General features: G+C 33.9%; 1 protein-coding gene across 1 annotated transcript in view; it reads left to right on the top strand.

The window, feature by feature from the left end:
- Positions 1-2,398: 2,398 nt before the first annotated feature.
- LOC100374835 (oxysterol-binding protein-related protein 2-like) overlaps positions 2,399-11,794 on the top strand; it is a 92,608-nt gene continuing 83,212 nt past the window's right edge. Inside the window, exon 1 of the mRNA XM_006818924.3 lies at positions 2,399-2,574. The gene's annotated coding sequence lies outside the window, so the exon portion shown is untranslated. The remainder of the gene's footprint in view (positions 2,575-11,794) is intronic.

Raw genomic sequence — 11,794 nt, 5'->3', positions numbered from 1 at the left:
TTAGAATTAGGTAGACACCCTATTTTACTGACTAGTATAAAACAAATGATAAAATTGACTAAAAATGAAAACAATCAATCAAAACACGCTAGTCCATGAAGCATACAGACTTGGCATAGAGATGGGTGGTAAAGATATACTTAATTGGTATCTGGTATCAAAAATAATCTGCACTATCTGGAAATGGATAAATCATGGAAAATAATGATCCAAATTATAACACCAATCTAATCAACACAATTTGCATTAAGCTCAAAACAGTATTCGAAACAAGAGTCAAGAACAAATGCATGATGATAATAAAATAAAAAAAAACCCAAAAGAATAAGCTGCGCACATATAGACTGCTAAAGAAAAATTGCCAGTATGAAAATTATCTAACAGTAACAAATGCAAAACATAGAGCAGCATTAACAAAATTGAGAATTAGGACCCATAATTTAGAAATAGAGAAAGGACGACACAACAAAAATCCTTGCAGTGGTAGAAAGTGCACTGCTTGCAACCAAAATGAGATTGAAGATGAAATGCATTTCTTATTTGAATGCAAGCTGTATGAAAATGAGAGAACTGAAATTGTGAGGGAAATAAATTGATTACAATGCTAACAAGTAATAACAGCCAAAAAATAACAAAACTAGCAAGCTACATCTATAACTGTTTCAGTGCTTGAGAAATTCATTTCAAAAAACTACCAGCTGCCCCCAGATAAAAAAAATAAAAAATAATGGTTCAGCGCTTTTTGTTACTTCCTCAGTTTTTCATCTTTATTGTAATTTACTTTTTCTGAGTCAATATCCAAATAAGGATACGATTATGCAATAAAGATTATTATTATTAATATAAAAAAACAGGCACTCTTGTCTGGATTGAGCCAATAAAAAAATATCCTTTATATATCGAAGTTATGGAAGTTAGTATCTAAAGAGTTACTATCTCGTGTCAAGAGGTCTATATATATATTTGTATTAAATCTAAAATAATTCATACGAAGCGAATGGGAATGCCAAACGGTGATTCGTATAACTTAAACTATATAGATCACACTTGTTGTGGGTTCTTTTCACGGGCCATAAAGGCATTGGAAATCATTAAGATGGTTATCGTTACAAGACGACAATGATCTCAGGCCAATAACAATTGGACATCTAAGAACCATAGAGAATTTATAAATAAGGGAACGAACACATTCATCATACACGCACAGCACTAAATGACACCAAATTTGAATTAACTGCAATGTGCGTACGCACACTTTAATACAAAGAGCAAAAGTTTGACAGTAAATACACAAATAGCTTCACAAAATCTGCTAATTAAATATTACTGCATTGCCTAAATATTTTAGACGGTTCCGATAAACGTAACCGCGGTCGAAATATGCAGGTAAGGCAAGGGGAAACTGAAACCTGGCTGTTTGTGCGTGTAAGGCAGATGTACTATACCGGACGTAACGATGTCGAACTGCAGCAACAAACGTGGCGACAAACTTCAGACGGCTTGGTTTCCAGGGGTGGCTCACAACACGAGGACGCTGTACAGTACTATAGCTGACACCAGGACGACCAGAGAGTGAATTCTCAATCCGGAGTTCAATGGTGACGTTATCTGTGTTATACCGTACTTCTGGTGGATCGTCCAACACGCCAACCAAGGCACGCTTTCTTGTTCAATTTATTGTGCCCCATATGTAAATCAAGATGACACCCCTTTGTTTACACTGCTCATTTCTAATTGGTCGAAACCAGAAGAATTGCAAGAAACTACCACATCAGGTGCGACAGGAATGTTATGCAAACTGACAGAAATGCAAAACCGAGTTTGTTGACCCGGCTAACCAAGTTCACCAAAGTTTATTGACCTCAAATTCATTCCGATTCTCGGGAATCAAGTCTTCGGTACCATAGTATTTGGAGACAAATCTCACCCCAGGTAAATTCTTTGTCGTCCAATCAGGCTGCTCCCCTTGCGAAGAATGTAACAATTCGTGCATGCAATATATGTATTAAGTATTTCTTTATTTCTCCACCTATAACAAGTCACAAAGTATTCCCCTTTCTATGTAAATCATGTATGCATTTAAAAGCTTATAAGCCTAACAGGGAGGACGTAATACTTGGAAATAAATTAAACTTTGGATTCCTGACATCTCGTATAAATAACAATAATATCTCGTTATTACGGGTTGTAATGTCGTTATACTGAGTCAGTAACGCGTTATTACTAAAAAACCAAATTCTTCTCAAAATAAGCCAACTTAATAAATCAAAAATAATTCCAATAATTACATGTTTTTAAAACCAAACATCCAAGTGTATTCTATGAATATGGGTCACTGTAAATCGTAAAAATTATACCGTGCGTTGGCGCTGTGCGAAACTCCCATCCTGTAGAGCGCCACCATAGGTGAAACTTTTTGAGCTGAAAATTGCAGACGCACTGTGCAGTACGTCATTACAAAGGTTGCATGACATCACTACTTTAAGTGTACACATATGGGCTGATGTCCTGTCGGCTGCCGCTCAGTGACTTCTTGTTTCCTTTTTACAGTATAGTCGTTAACTGTTCGTAGAGGTAAGTTTGAACCGTAAATGTGGCCTGGTATGCTCGACCATATACAACGCATGTCGTAGGCGGAGCAGTAATACGCACGCCAGGTCAACCCGTGACTCGGGCGAGTGACTCGGAGCCGGCGGCGGTAAAACCGGTGCTGCCTTTTGCTACTTCACACTCAGCTGATTCGAGTTTACTCAACAGGGTACTTAACACTCACTGTCGTAATTATGGTCGAGAATACCCGATATATATTCAAAATATTGAGTTGTAGCTTGTATGAACTTGAATAATAAGGAATTATTGAAATCTGTGTTTTCGAGTTAGAGAATTGGAAACAACAGCAGATACAGAATGAGCTCTCGTACTTCCGGGTCGTTCGTCAATAATGCGGAAAAAGTTACTTAAGCCCTAACCCCAACCCTCCGGCCCCTAATATAATTGTATATGCCCCCCAAATAACTATATCTATCAACAAATATACATAATAAAATAATTTGCAAAATATATTATACAATTTAAGGTTTTATGCTGTATATGATATATGCAGATGACATGGCTCTCATTTCCATTACATCAGATGGATTTCAACAAGCTTTGAATGAACTTGAACAATATTGCTCAAATTGGCAACTTAAAATAAACGTATCTAAAACTGAAATTGTTATTTTCAATAAATCACCACTGCAAAAAAGATACTTTTTTACTATTGGCAACCATTGCATTAAATGTAATAAACAGTATATTTATTTAGGGATTATTTTCAGTTCAAATGGTAATTTCAATGAGGCAACAGCCAATATAGCAGAGAAAGCTGGAAAAGCACTTTTTGCTATGAACAAAATACTATGGGATAATAAAAATATTAAACTTTCTTTACATTTATTTAACGTTTTTATAAAACCCACCCTTCTATATGGATCAGAGGTATGGGGACAAAGTTTCATCAACAACAACAAATGGGAAAAAAACACGATAGAAAAAATTCATTTGAAGTTTTGTAAGCAAATCTTGCAGATTAACAGGACCTCATGTAATCTAGCAGCAAGAGCAGAATTGGGGCAATATCCTCTTTTAATTGACATCAAAAAACAAATAATAAAATATTGGCTGCATATCGTAGAATTACCAAATAATAATCTAAATAAACAAGCATTCTATGAACAGAAAAAGTCATCTATATCAAATAGTTGGTTCATTAATCTTAAAACCATATTACAGGAAGCATCATTAGATTTTCTTCTTAAAAGAAAAATCCTCAAAACACAAACAGCAACAATTTGTAAAATTTTACAATCAAATTTACAAAGCAGGTATGTGAACAAGTGGAGAACTGCTATATCAAATGAAAATTCTAAACTCAGAACATATTCAAAATTTAAAACAAAGTATAATTTGGAGCCTTATTTACATAATTTGAACGGTGAAAATAAAAAAATGTTCACTAAATTCAGGGTTAGCGATCATAGTTTAGCTATTGAAAAAGGCAGACATTCTATCCCAAAAGTATTTTTTTTTTTTTTTTTTTTTTATACATACATATACATATTTATTTATTTGTGAATTTTAAGAACATTCATTCAAGTTATTTTCAAAATATTGTCTTGTTAACAACAATTCTTTATTGTTGCAAACACCCTATGTAACCTACACTTTTTTTTACACAGGAACGATAAAGTTCATTCATTCATTATGGTAAAATGTTTGCGTTAAAGCAATTCATTATGTAATGGTTTGTAACGTCCATGTTTAGTAATTGCTCTCTGAATTTTATAGTTTGTGATTAATTTTAGATAATGTTCAAATTTGTAAATCTTTTTTACTTGTTTGTAAGTTTTGAGTTTATTGCTTACATTCTGGTCATTGTCTTTTTTCAAGTTTTTTTTTTGCATTCATTAAAATAAACTACAGGCTATGTAGATCTGATCAAATTTTTAACTATTTTTGGTGTCATATCATTACTCTTTCAGAGCATGCTACATTGAAATGTTTCTGACCACTATTTAATAAATTGTAAAAATGTGATTTGTCCCTTGTTCATCTAGTTCAGTTTAATTTTTAAGCATGTCCTGGTTAGTGTTGAAACTTTGCCATGTTGTGTTCTTGTTCAGTATGAGATTATGTTACTGATTATTTCTAGTTGTATTGGATAACGACTTAATTCACCTCACGATGTGATGTTTGGGCTTTTTTTATGAACCCCTAAAAGGTTTTTACAGAATTTCAGATGGAGTTTTTTTTTTTCTAGGTTGTAATTAAAAATTGATTTATTTTTCATATAATTTCCACACTTTTCTGCTGTGTCAAAAAAATTGACTTAACCATTGTGTCAAATAAATAAGTGTTTTAATTTGGATATTAGTATAAATATTTAACTGCTTTTTTTAGTCCCCGTTCGGACGCAGTCCGAAAACGGGGACTTATGTTTTGCCCTGTGTGCGTGCGTCCGTCCGTGCGTCCGTGATCACCTGTATCTCGAACATGCATGGACCGATTAAGTTCAAACTTCACTCATACATCACACATTATATGGGACATATGCACATGCATTTTTTTCATGATCCGATTAACGATAGCCGAATAGCGGCCATTTTAAGGCCGAAAATGCATCAAAATCGCACATTTTCACCATTCCGGACCCGGATCTCAGTTATGCATGGACGGATTTTGTTCAAATTTGGTACATACATTAAACATAATAGGACCTTGATGCACGTCATTTTTTTTTTTGGATCGGGTTCGAAATGGCCAACTGGCGGCCATTTTGTTTTTAATAATTCAGTTCTGGATCCGTATCTGAGACATGCTTGGATTGATCGAGTTCCAACTTCACACACACAAGGTACATCATGTCACAAATATGTATGTGCATTTGTTTCATGATCTCATTAACGATAGCCAAATGGCGGCCACTTTAAGGCCGAAAATGCATTGAAATCGCACATTTTCACCATTTCGGACCCGGATCTCAGTTATGCATGGACGGATTTCATTCAAATTTGGTACATACATTAAACATAATAGGACCTTGATGCACGTCATTTTTTTTTTCGGATCAAGTTCGAAATAGCCGACTGGCGGCCATTTTGTTTTAAAGAATTCAGTTCTGGATCCGTATCTGAGACATGTCTGGATTGATCAAGTTCAAACTTCACACACACAAGGTACATCATGTCACAAATATGTATGTGCATTTGTTTCATGATCTCATTAACGATAGCCAAATGGGGGTCGCTTTAAGGCCGAAAATGCATTGAAATCGCACATTTTCACCATTCCGGACCCAGATCTCAGTTATGCATGGACGGATTTCATTCAAATTTGGTACATACATTAAACATAATAGGACCTTGATGCACGTCATTTTTTTTTTCGGATCAAGTTCGAAATAGCCGACTGGCGGCCATTTTGTTTTAAAAAATTCAGTTCTGGATCCGTATCCGAGACATGTCTGGATTGATCAAGTTCAAACTTCACACACAAGGTACATCATGTCACAAATATGTATGTGCATTTGTTTCATGATCTCATTAACGATAGCCAAATGGGGGCCGCTTTAAGGTTGAAAATGCATTGAAATCGCACATTTTCACCATTCCGGACCCGTATCTCAGTTATGCATGGATGGATTTTGTTCAAATTTGGTACATACATTAAACATAATAGGACCTTGATGCACGTCTTTTTTTTTCGGATCAAGTTCGAAATGGCCGACTGGCGGCCATTTTGTTAAAGAATTCAGTTCTGGATCCGTATCCAAGACATGTCTGGATTGATCAAGTTCAAACTTCACACACACATGGTACATCATGTCACAAATAGATATGTGCATTTGTTTCATGATCTGCTTAACAATAGCGGAATGATGGCCATTTTAAGGCCGAAAATGCATCAAAATCACATATTTTCACAATTCCAGAACCGGATCTCAGTCATGCATGGATGGATTTTGTTCAGATTTAGCACAATGTGTTGTACATATGCAGGTGCATTTCGGTCATGATCTGCTTTGAATGTATATGTCACTCAAATATGAACGGGACGGGGACGTGTCATTGACAATGACTTGTTATTAAATAATAGATTTTTGGGGCTTTAAAAGTAATAATTTAATACATAATTAGAATGTGTCTTGCTCCTGAATATGGTTAGTTTTGAACTGCCAATGTAAAACTTATCTGTATTTCTACGTTTTTATTCAAAATCATAGTTTTAGTTTTTTTAATACTTACAGTTAACTTCCAATTTTCACAATAGTTCTTTGAAATTCAAAAGAGAACTTTGTAATCCTGATTTAGTTTTCAATAAGAGTACAGTATTTGTACATACATGTACAACATAAACATGGAATTGGTTCTTTTTCCAACAATGGATACTCAGTTAAATCAGTCATTAGCCCATTTGGTGAATCAGACTGGGATTAGAATTATGAGAGGGGCTGACCTAGGGATGTCTTACTGTATTGGCTCTCTTAGTAATATGTATGCTTATTAAATAGACCATTTTCCGTTCACTGCGAGAATCACGCGTTATGCGTGAAATCGAACGTAAAAACAGGACAAACAAAGGTCATAGCGTCGTAGTCGCGTCAAACATCGCGTGGGATTCGACAAACGCGAAAGTATTTCGGGGACATTTCCATGCTTAATAATGTGCTGTCCACATTTGATGATAGGCAATTTTGATTAAGTAAGGGTATTCGGAAGCAATATTCCTCTGTCGAAGATCGGCCGGTCAATGTAAGCTGCAAAATAAAGAAATTCTATTTCAAAATCAAATCCTTCGATTTTTGTGGCAGACGTTCGACGCGCGTCTTTCATGCATCTCGCGAGATCTCGCAATTGTTCGGAAAATCACCTATTGTGTGGGTACTTTATGGTTAAAATAAGTAGATTCAAGATACAAAAAATGTAATTTTTGGTTTACATGTATATGTGCTTCTATTGGAGATGCAATCCTAATGGAGTAAATACGATTCACTAAAAAGAGTCCAACTAAGAAAAATATCTGTTTGTCGTTTCCGCGCGCATCATTTTGAACTATGCGCCTCGGATATTTTTTCCATTCTAAAAGTAAAACATTCCAAATTGCGCTTGTACTCTCACTTGTCTCAAATTTCCCCCATTTTAGCTCAGTATTCAAAAAAAAAACTTTCCATGAAGCAAGAAACAGAGATTTTTTTTTTCCTGGCCTTAGTTATATAAATTAACCTTTAACCACCAAATTTGACCTGATCACCTATCAAGTAAGCTATAATATGGAAAATTATTTGCAAAACATTTCAAATTTCAGCCTCAGGAAAATGCTTTCAAAATTCCGTCTGAGTGACCACAACTTAGAAATAGAATTAGGTAGAAGAACAAAGCCCAAAATAGAATTAGAAAATAGACACTGTAATAAATGTAACACTAAAGCATTAGGAGATGAAAAACATTTCCTGCTATTTTGTACTGGCTATATAGAACAAAGAAAAAAACTGTTTGATGAGTGTTCAATAAATATTTACACAATGGATGTGAATTCCATATTTAAAAAGATTATGGAGAATAATATAGCTTTAGCAAAATACTTAAAGAGCACAATTTTTAAAACCACAGAAAGTAATTAATTTATTTTTTTATTTTATTTTACTAACATTTTATTTTTATCTCTTATGTATTGTATGTATTGTATGTATTTATGTTCCTTACCATACAAAAACCCTCTGAAGGTTTTTTTAGTAGTGTAATAAAGTTATTATTATTATTATCACATAATTACCCTCCATAATTTTGTTTTCATATTTTTTTTCAAAATAAACAATTAGAAATTTTGCCTATAGAAAAAAGAAACACAATAATTCGCCAAATGTTTTGGCAGAAGAGATTATGGTGCTCAAAACACTGTACAAATTCATGATTCTCATGCTACTATAATTATAAGTTCATACTAATTAGTAATTTATTGTACCCACACCTACAACTTCTGTTTAATTATTTAATTAAGCAGTTTAATATGGATACTGCAAAATGGGGAAATTTGAAAGCACTACAAATTCTGGATTTTTTGCTTAGCGAAATGTTATATCAAATAAACAAAAAACGCAAATAAAAATTGGGCATACCAAGTTTCCAGGGAGACAATAATTTTGTGATTACTTGCTAGTGTGAAATATCAGTCAGAAATCATAGTCTGACTTATTCACATCCTTGATGGTTACTCTTACCCTCTAGTATTATGGCAGACTAAAAGATTGTCTCCTCTATTGATCAAGTATTGCCGTGCTTATCATTGAACTCAATCACGTAAATATACAAATATTGGTAACGACCGTTATATTAAAAGCACATCTCTTACAGTATTGAACATAAACCAAAAATTTTATTTATTATAAACTGGTTCATTTAGACACCTCTGAGATTTAATTGGCTAAATAAAATAGTGTGTTTTTTGGAAACTAAAAATTGAGTAGATAGGCAAGTATAACATAGTATTTTATCACATTATCACCTTAGTACCTTGTTATCCTGAAAAACATTGAGATGCGCGAAAATTTAACTAAATTCCGCCTCAGTGACCATAACTTGAAAATTGAGACTGGCAGACACAAAGGAATACCCCTTGCTAATAGATTATGCAACCTTTGTGATCAAAATGAAGTAGAAGATGAGTATCACCTCATGATGTCATGTAAAAGATATACCCCCGAAAGAAATGTCCTATTCAAAATGGCAAAAACCAAAATCCAAAACTTTAAAAATTTGCCACCAAAGACACAATTCATAGCCTTGCTAAACAACAGTGGCCTAACACTCCCCGTAGCAGGGTACCTAAAGAAGTGTTTTGAAATAAGACAGCAACCCCAGTGACAACCTTCTTTCACTATTTAAGTTTTGCATTTTGTTTTCTATCTATCGTAGTATCATAATTTTATGCTTGCTATTCTCTGTAATGTATTAGCTTAGTTTGTTTTATTTTATCTATTTACTTTTTTGGAACATTTTATTCCTTCTTAAACTTTTGTAACCATTGCCGATCCCTCCGGGGGATGTGTAAGCGTTAATAACATTATTATTATTATTATTAGTCTGTTTGAACACAGTCTGAAAATGAGGATTTGTGGATAGACCTCTACGTGTCTGTCTGTTCTTGCTTGCCCAAATTCAACTTCACACAATAATCATATAGCGATACATATGCTCATCCATTCATTTCATGATCTGATTTAAGATGGCTGATTGACGGATCGGATTTAAAATGACCAACTCGTGGCCATTTTATTTAACAAATGCTGTTCCAGAGCCATATCTCTGACATGTCTTCACAAATCTTTTTCAAACATTACAGATACACCATACATTATGTCAGACACATGTATGTACATTTGTTTGATGATCAGATTCAAGATTGTTGAATGGCGCAGCATTGTGACAATGAACAATATACATATTATACAGCCAACACTTTTGTGTGAACATTTGTTCAGTGTGCAGCTTGAAACAGGAGGTGAGCCATAAAAAGATAAAGGAATATAAAAAGGTTGGGTTACCATGAACATACTATTTCTTTTGCTAAGGAGAGGCTTATAATTATTATTTATAGAACTATAGGAAATACAAGTGGTGTGGGATATAAGATAAAGACACTGTTGAGTGCAATCAGTTTTTCCAATAAAACAACTTAATAGAATCATGTATGTTGTGAAAATAAACTATCACTACTTATTATTTCTATGGTAACCATAGCTGGCTGGGTTTCTTAGCTGCACATATTTATTTTTCCAAAAGTTCAATTTTGCAAAGGGTTAATAAATAAGCAACTGTAGTTAAGACATGTCATGTTCTATGTGGGCCCATGTGACATATACTATTTATGTAAAATACATACCATATCTGCTCTGTTAGATGCACATCTGCATTATGAACATGTATAAACCAAAAATCACATTAATTTTGTTGTATACTAAATCATTTTGACCATTGACACACCTGTAATTTATACAAGTGTACAATGTATGATATTAATATATGATTGTTTGTTCACACACAATTTTGTCAAGGATGAATATAATTTTTTGTTGATTTGTCTATCCTACAGACAAGACTACAGACAGACTACAGACAGACTAATCCCCCAACATGTTTGATTCCAACCTACTGTTAATAAATTTAAAAATTATTTTGATATTCTTCAAAATATTTGTACGTTTGCAATTGTGATTTATAATAGTGGTATAGAATCATAATATACATGTATCTGTTACATTTTACTTATTGTTTTGAAGTGTTTGTATATGGGCCGGAGGCCTAGGAAAGCATACAATTTTCTAAACCGGGGAACAGGGGTGCAGCGCCCTGATAATCTCGGCTGGCGCCCTCTTACCAAATTGCCAATTGAACTTTCTAGTCATAAATATATTTCTTGAGCTGTGCAAGTCCGTGCTGCTGTACAACATGAAATCTTTCACAAATATATTTTTCTTCATGGAAACTTCCCAGCAACACCAGCTGACAATGTGTCTGGACACCAAATACACTAAAATTGAGATAAATGCACCAAAATGGCGTCGCTTCGCTCTCTCACCTGTTCATTTTTATAGAAAAAACCCTGTGGATCATGTGCTGTTCAATAATCACTAGCCTTTATTTTAATGTACATAATTATGTGTTCATTGTAATATTTGTATTCTAAAGTAGCCTTTGATATCATAAATGAAATGATTTCTTATTTCATGAAAACTATTTTTATGGTGTGGCCGAAACTATTATGTTTTTTATAATCACTATGCATGTTATAAATTGACTGCAGTAATTTACCCACCTCATTACACACCTAGCAGTAGAAAACAATAGAATTCAGCCATATGAAACATGAATGTTTCTTATTTGCTAAACGTGTCAAATTTTCCTCACATTTGTTTATGCCAAATTTGTCACTAATGAAGCACATAGAAGAATGTTACTAAATACAATGCATGCTCAAATTTCATAAGACACTTATGATATATGTTAATAAATTACTAAAAAAAGAATACCAAAAAGTTTGCTCCCAGGCAGTAAGGGATCACATTGACTTCTGCTACTGTGTATGCATTGGCTGATACGATTGCCATACTGACTGTGTGCATACTTTGTAGTATAATTACTAGAATAAGAATACCAGAAAGTTTGCTCTCAGGCAGTATGGGATCACATTGACTTCTGCTACTGTAAGCATTGGCTGATATGAATGCCATACTGACTTTTTATATACTTTGTAGTAT

Source organism: Saccoglossus kowalevskii, chromosome 14 (genome assembly GCF_978046115.1).
Source record: "Saccoglossus kowalevskii chromosome 14, keSacKowa6.1, whole genome shotgun sequence".
NCBI classification, from domain to species: Eukaryota; Metazoa; Hemichordata; class Enteropneusta; family Harrimaniidae; genus Saccoglossus; species Saccoglossus kowalevskii.
Note: the sequence above shows the minus strand (reverse complement) of the source record. Positions and strands in the feature narration are given on the sequence as shown.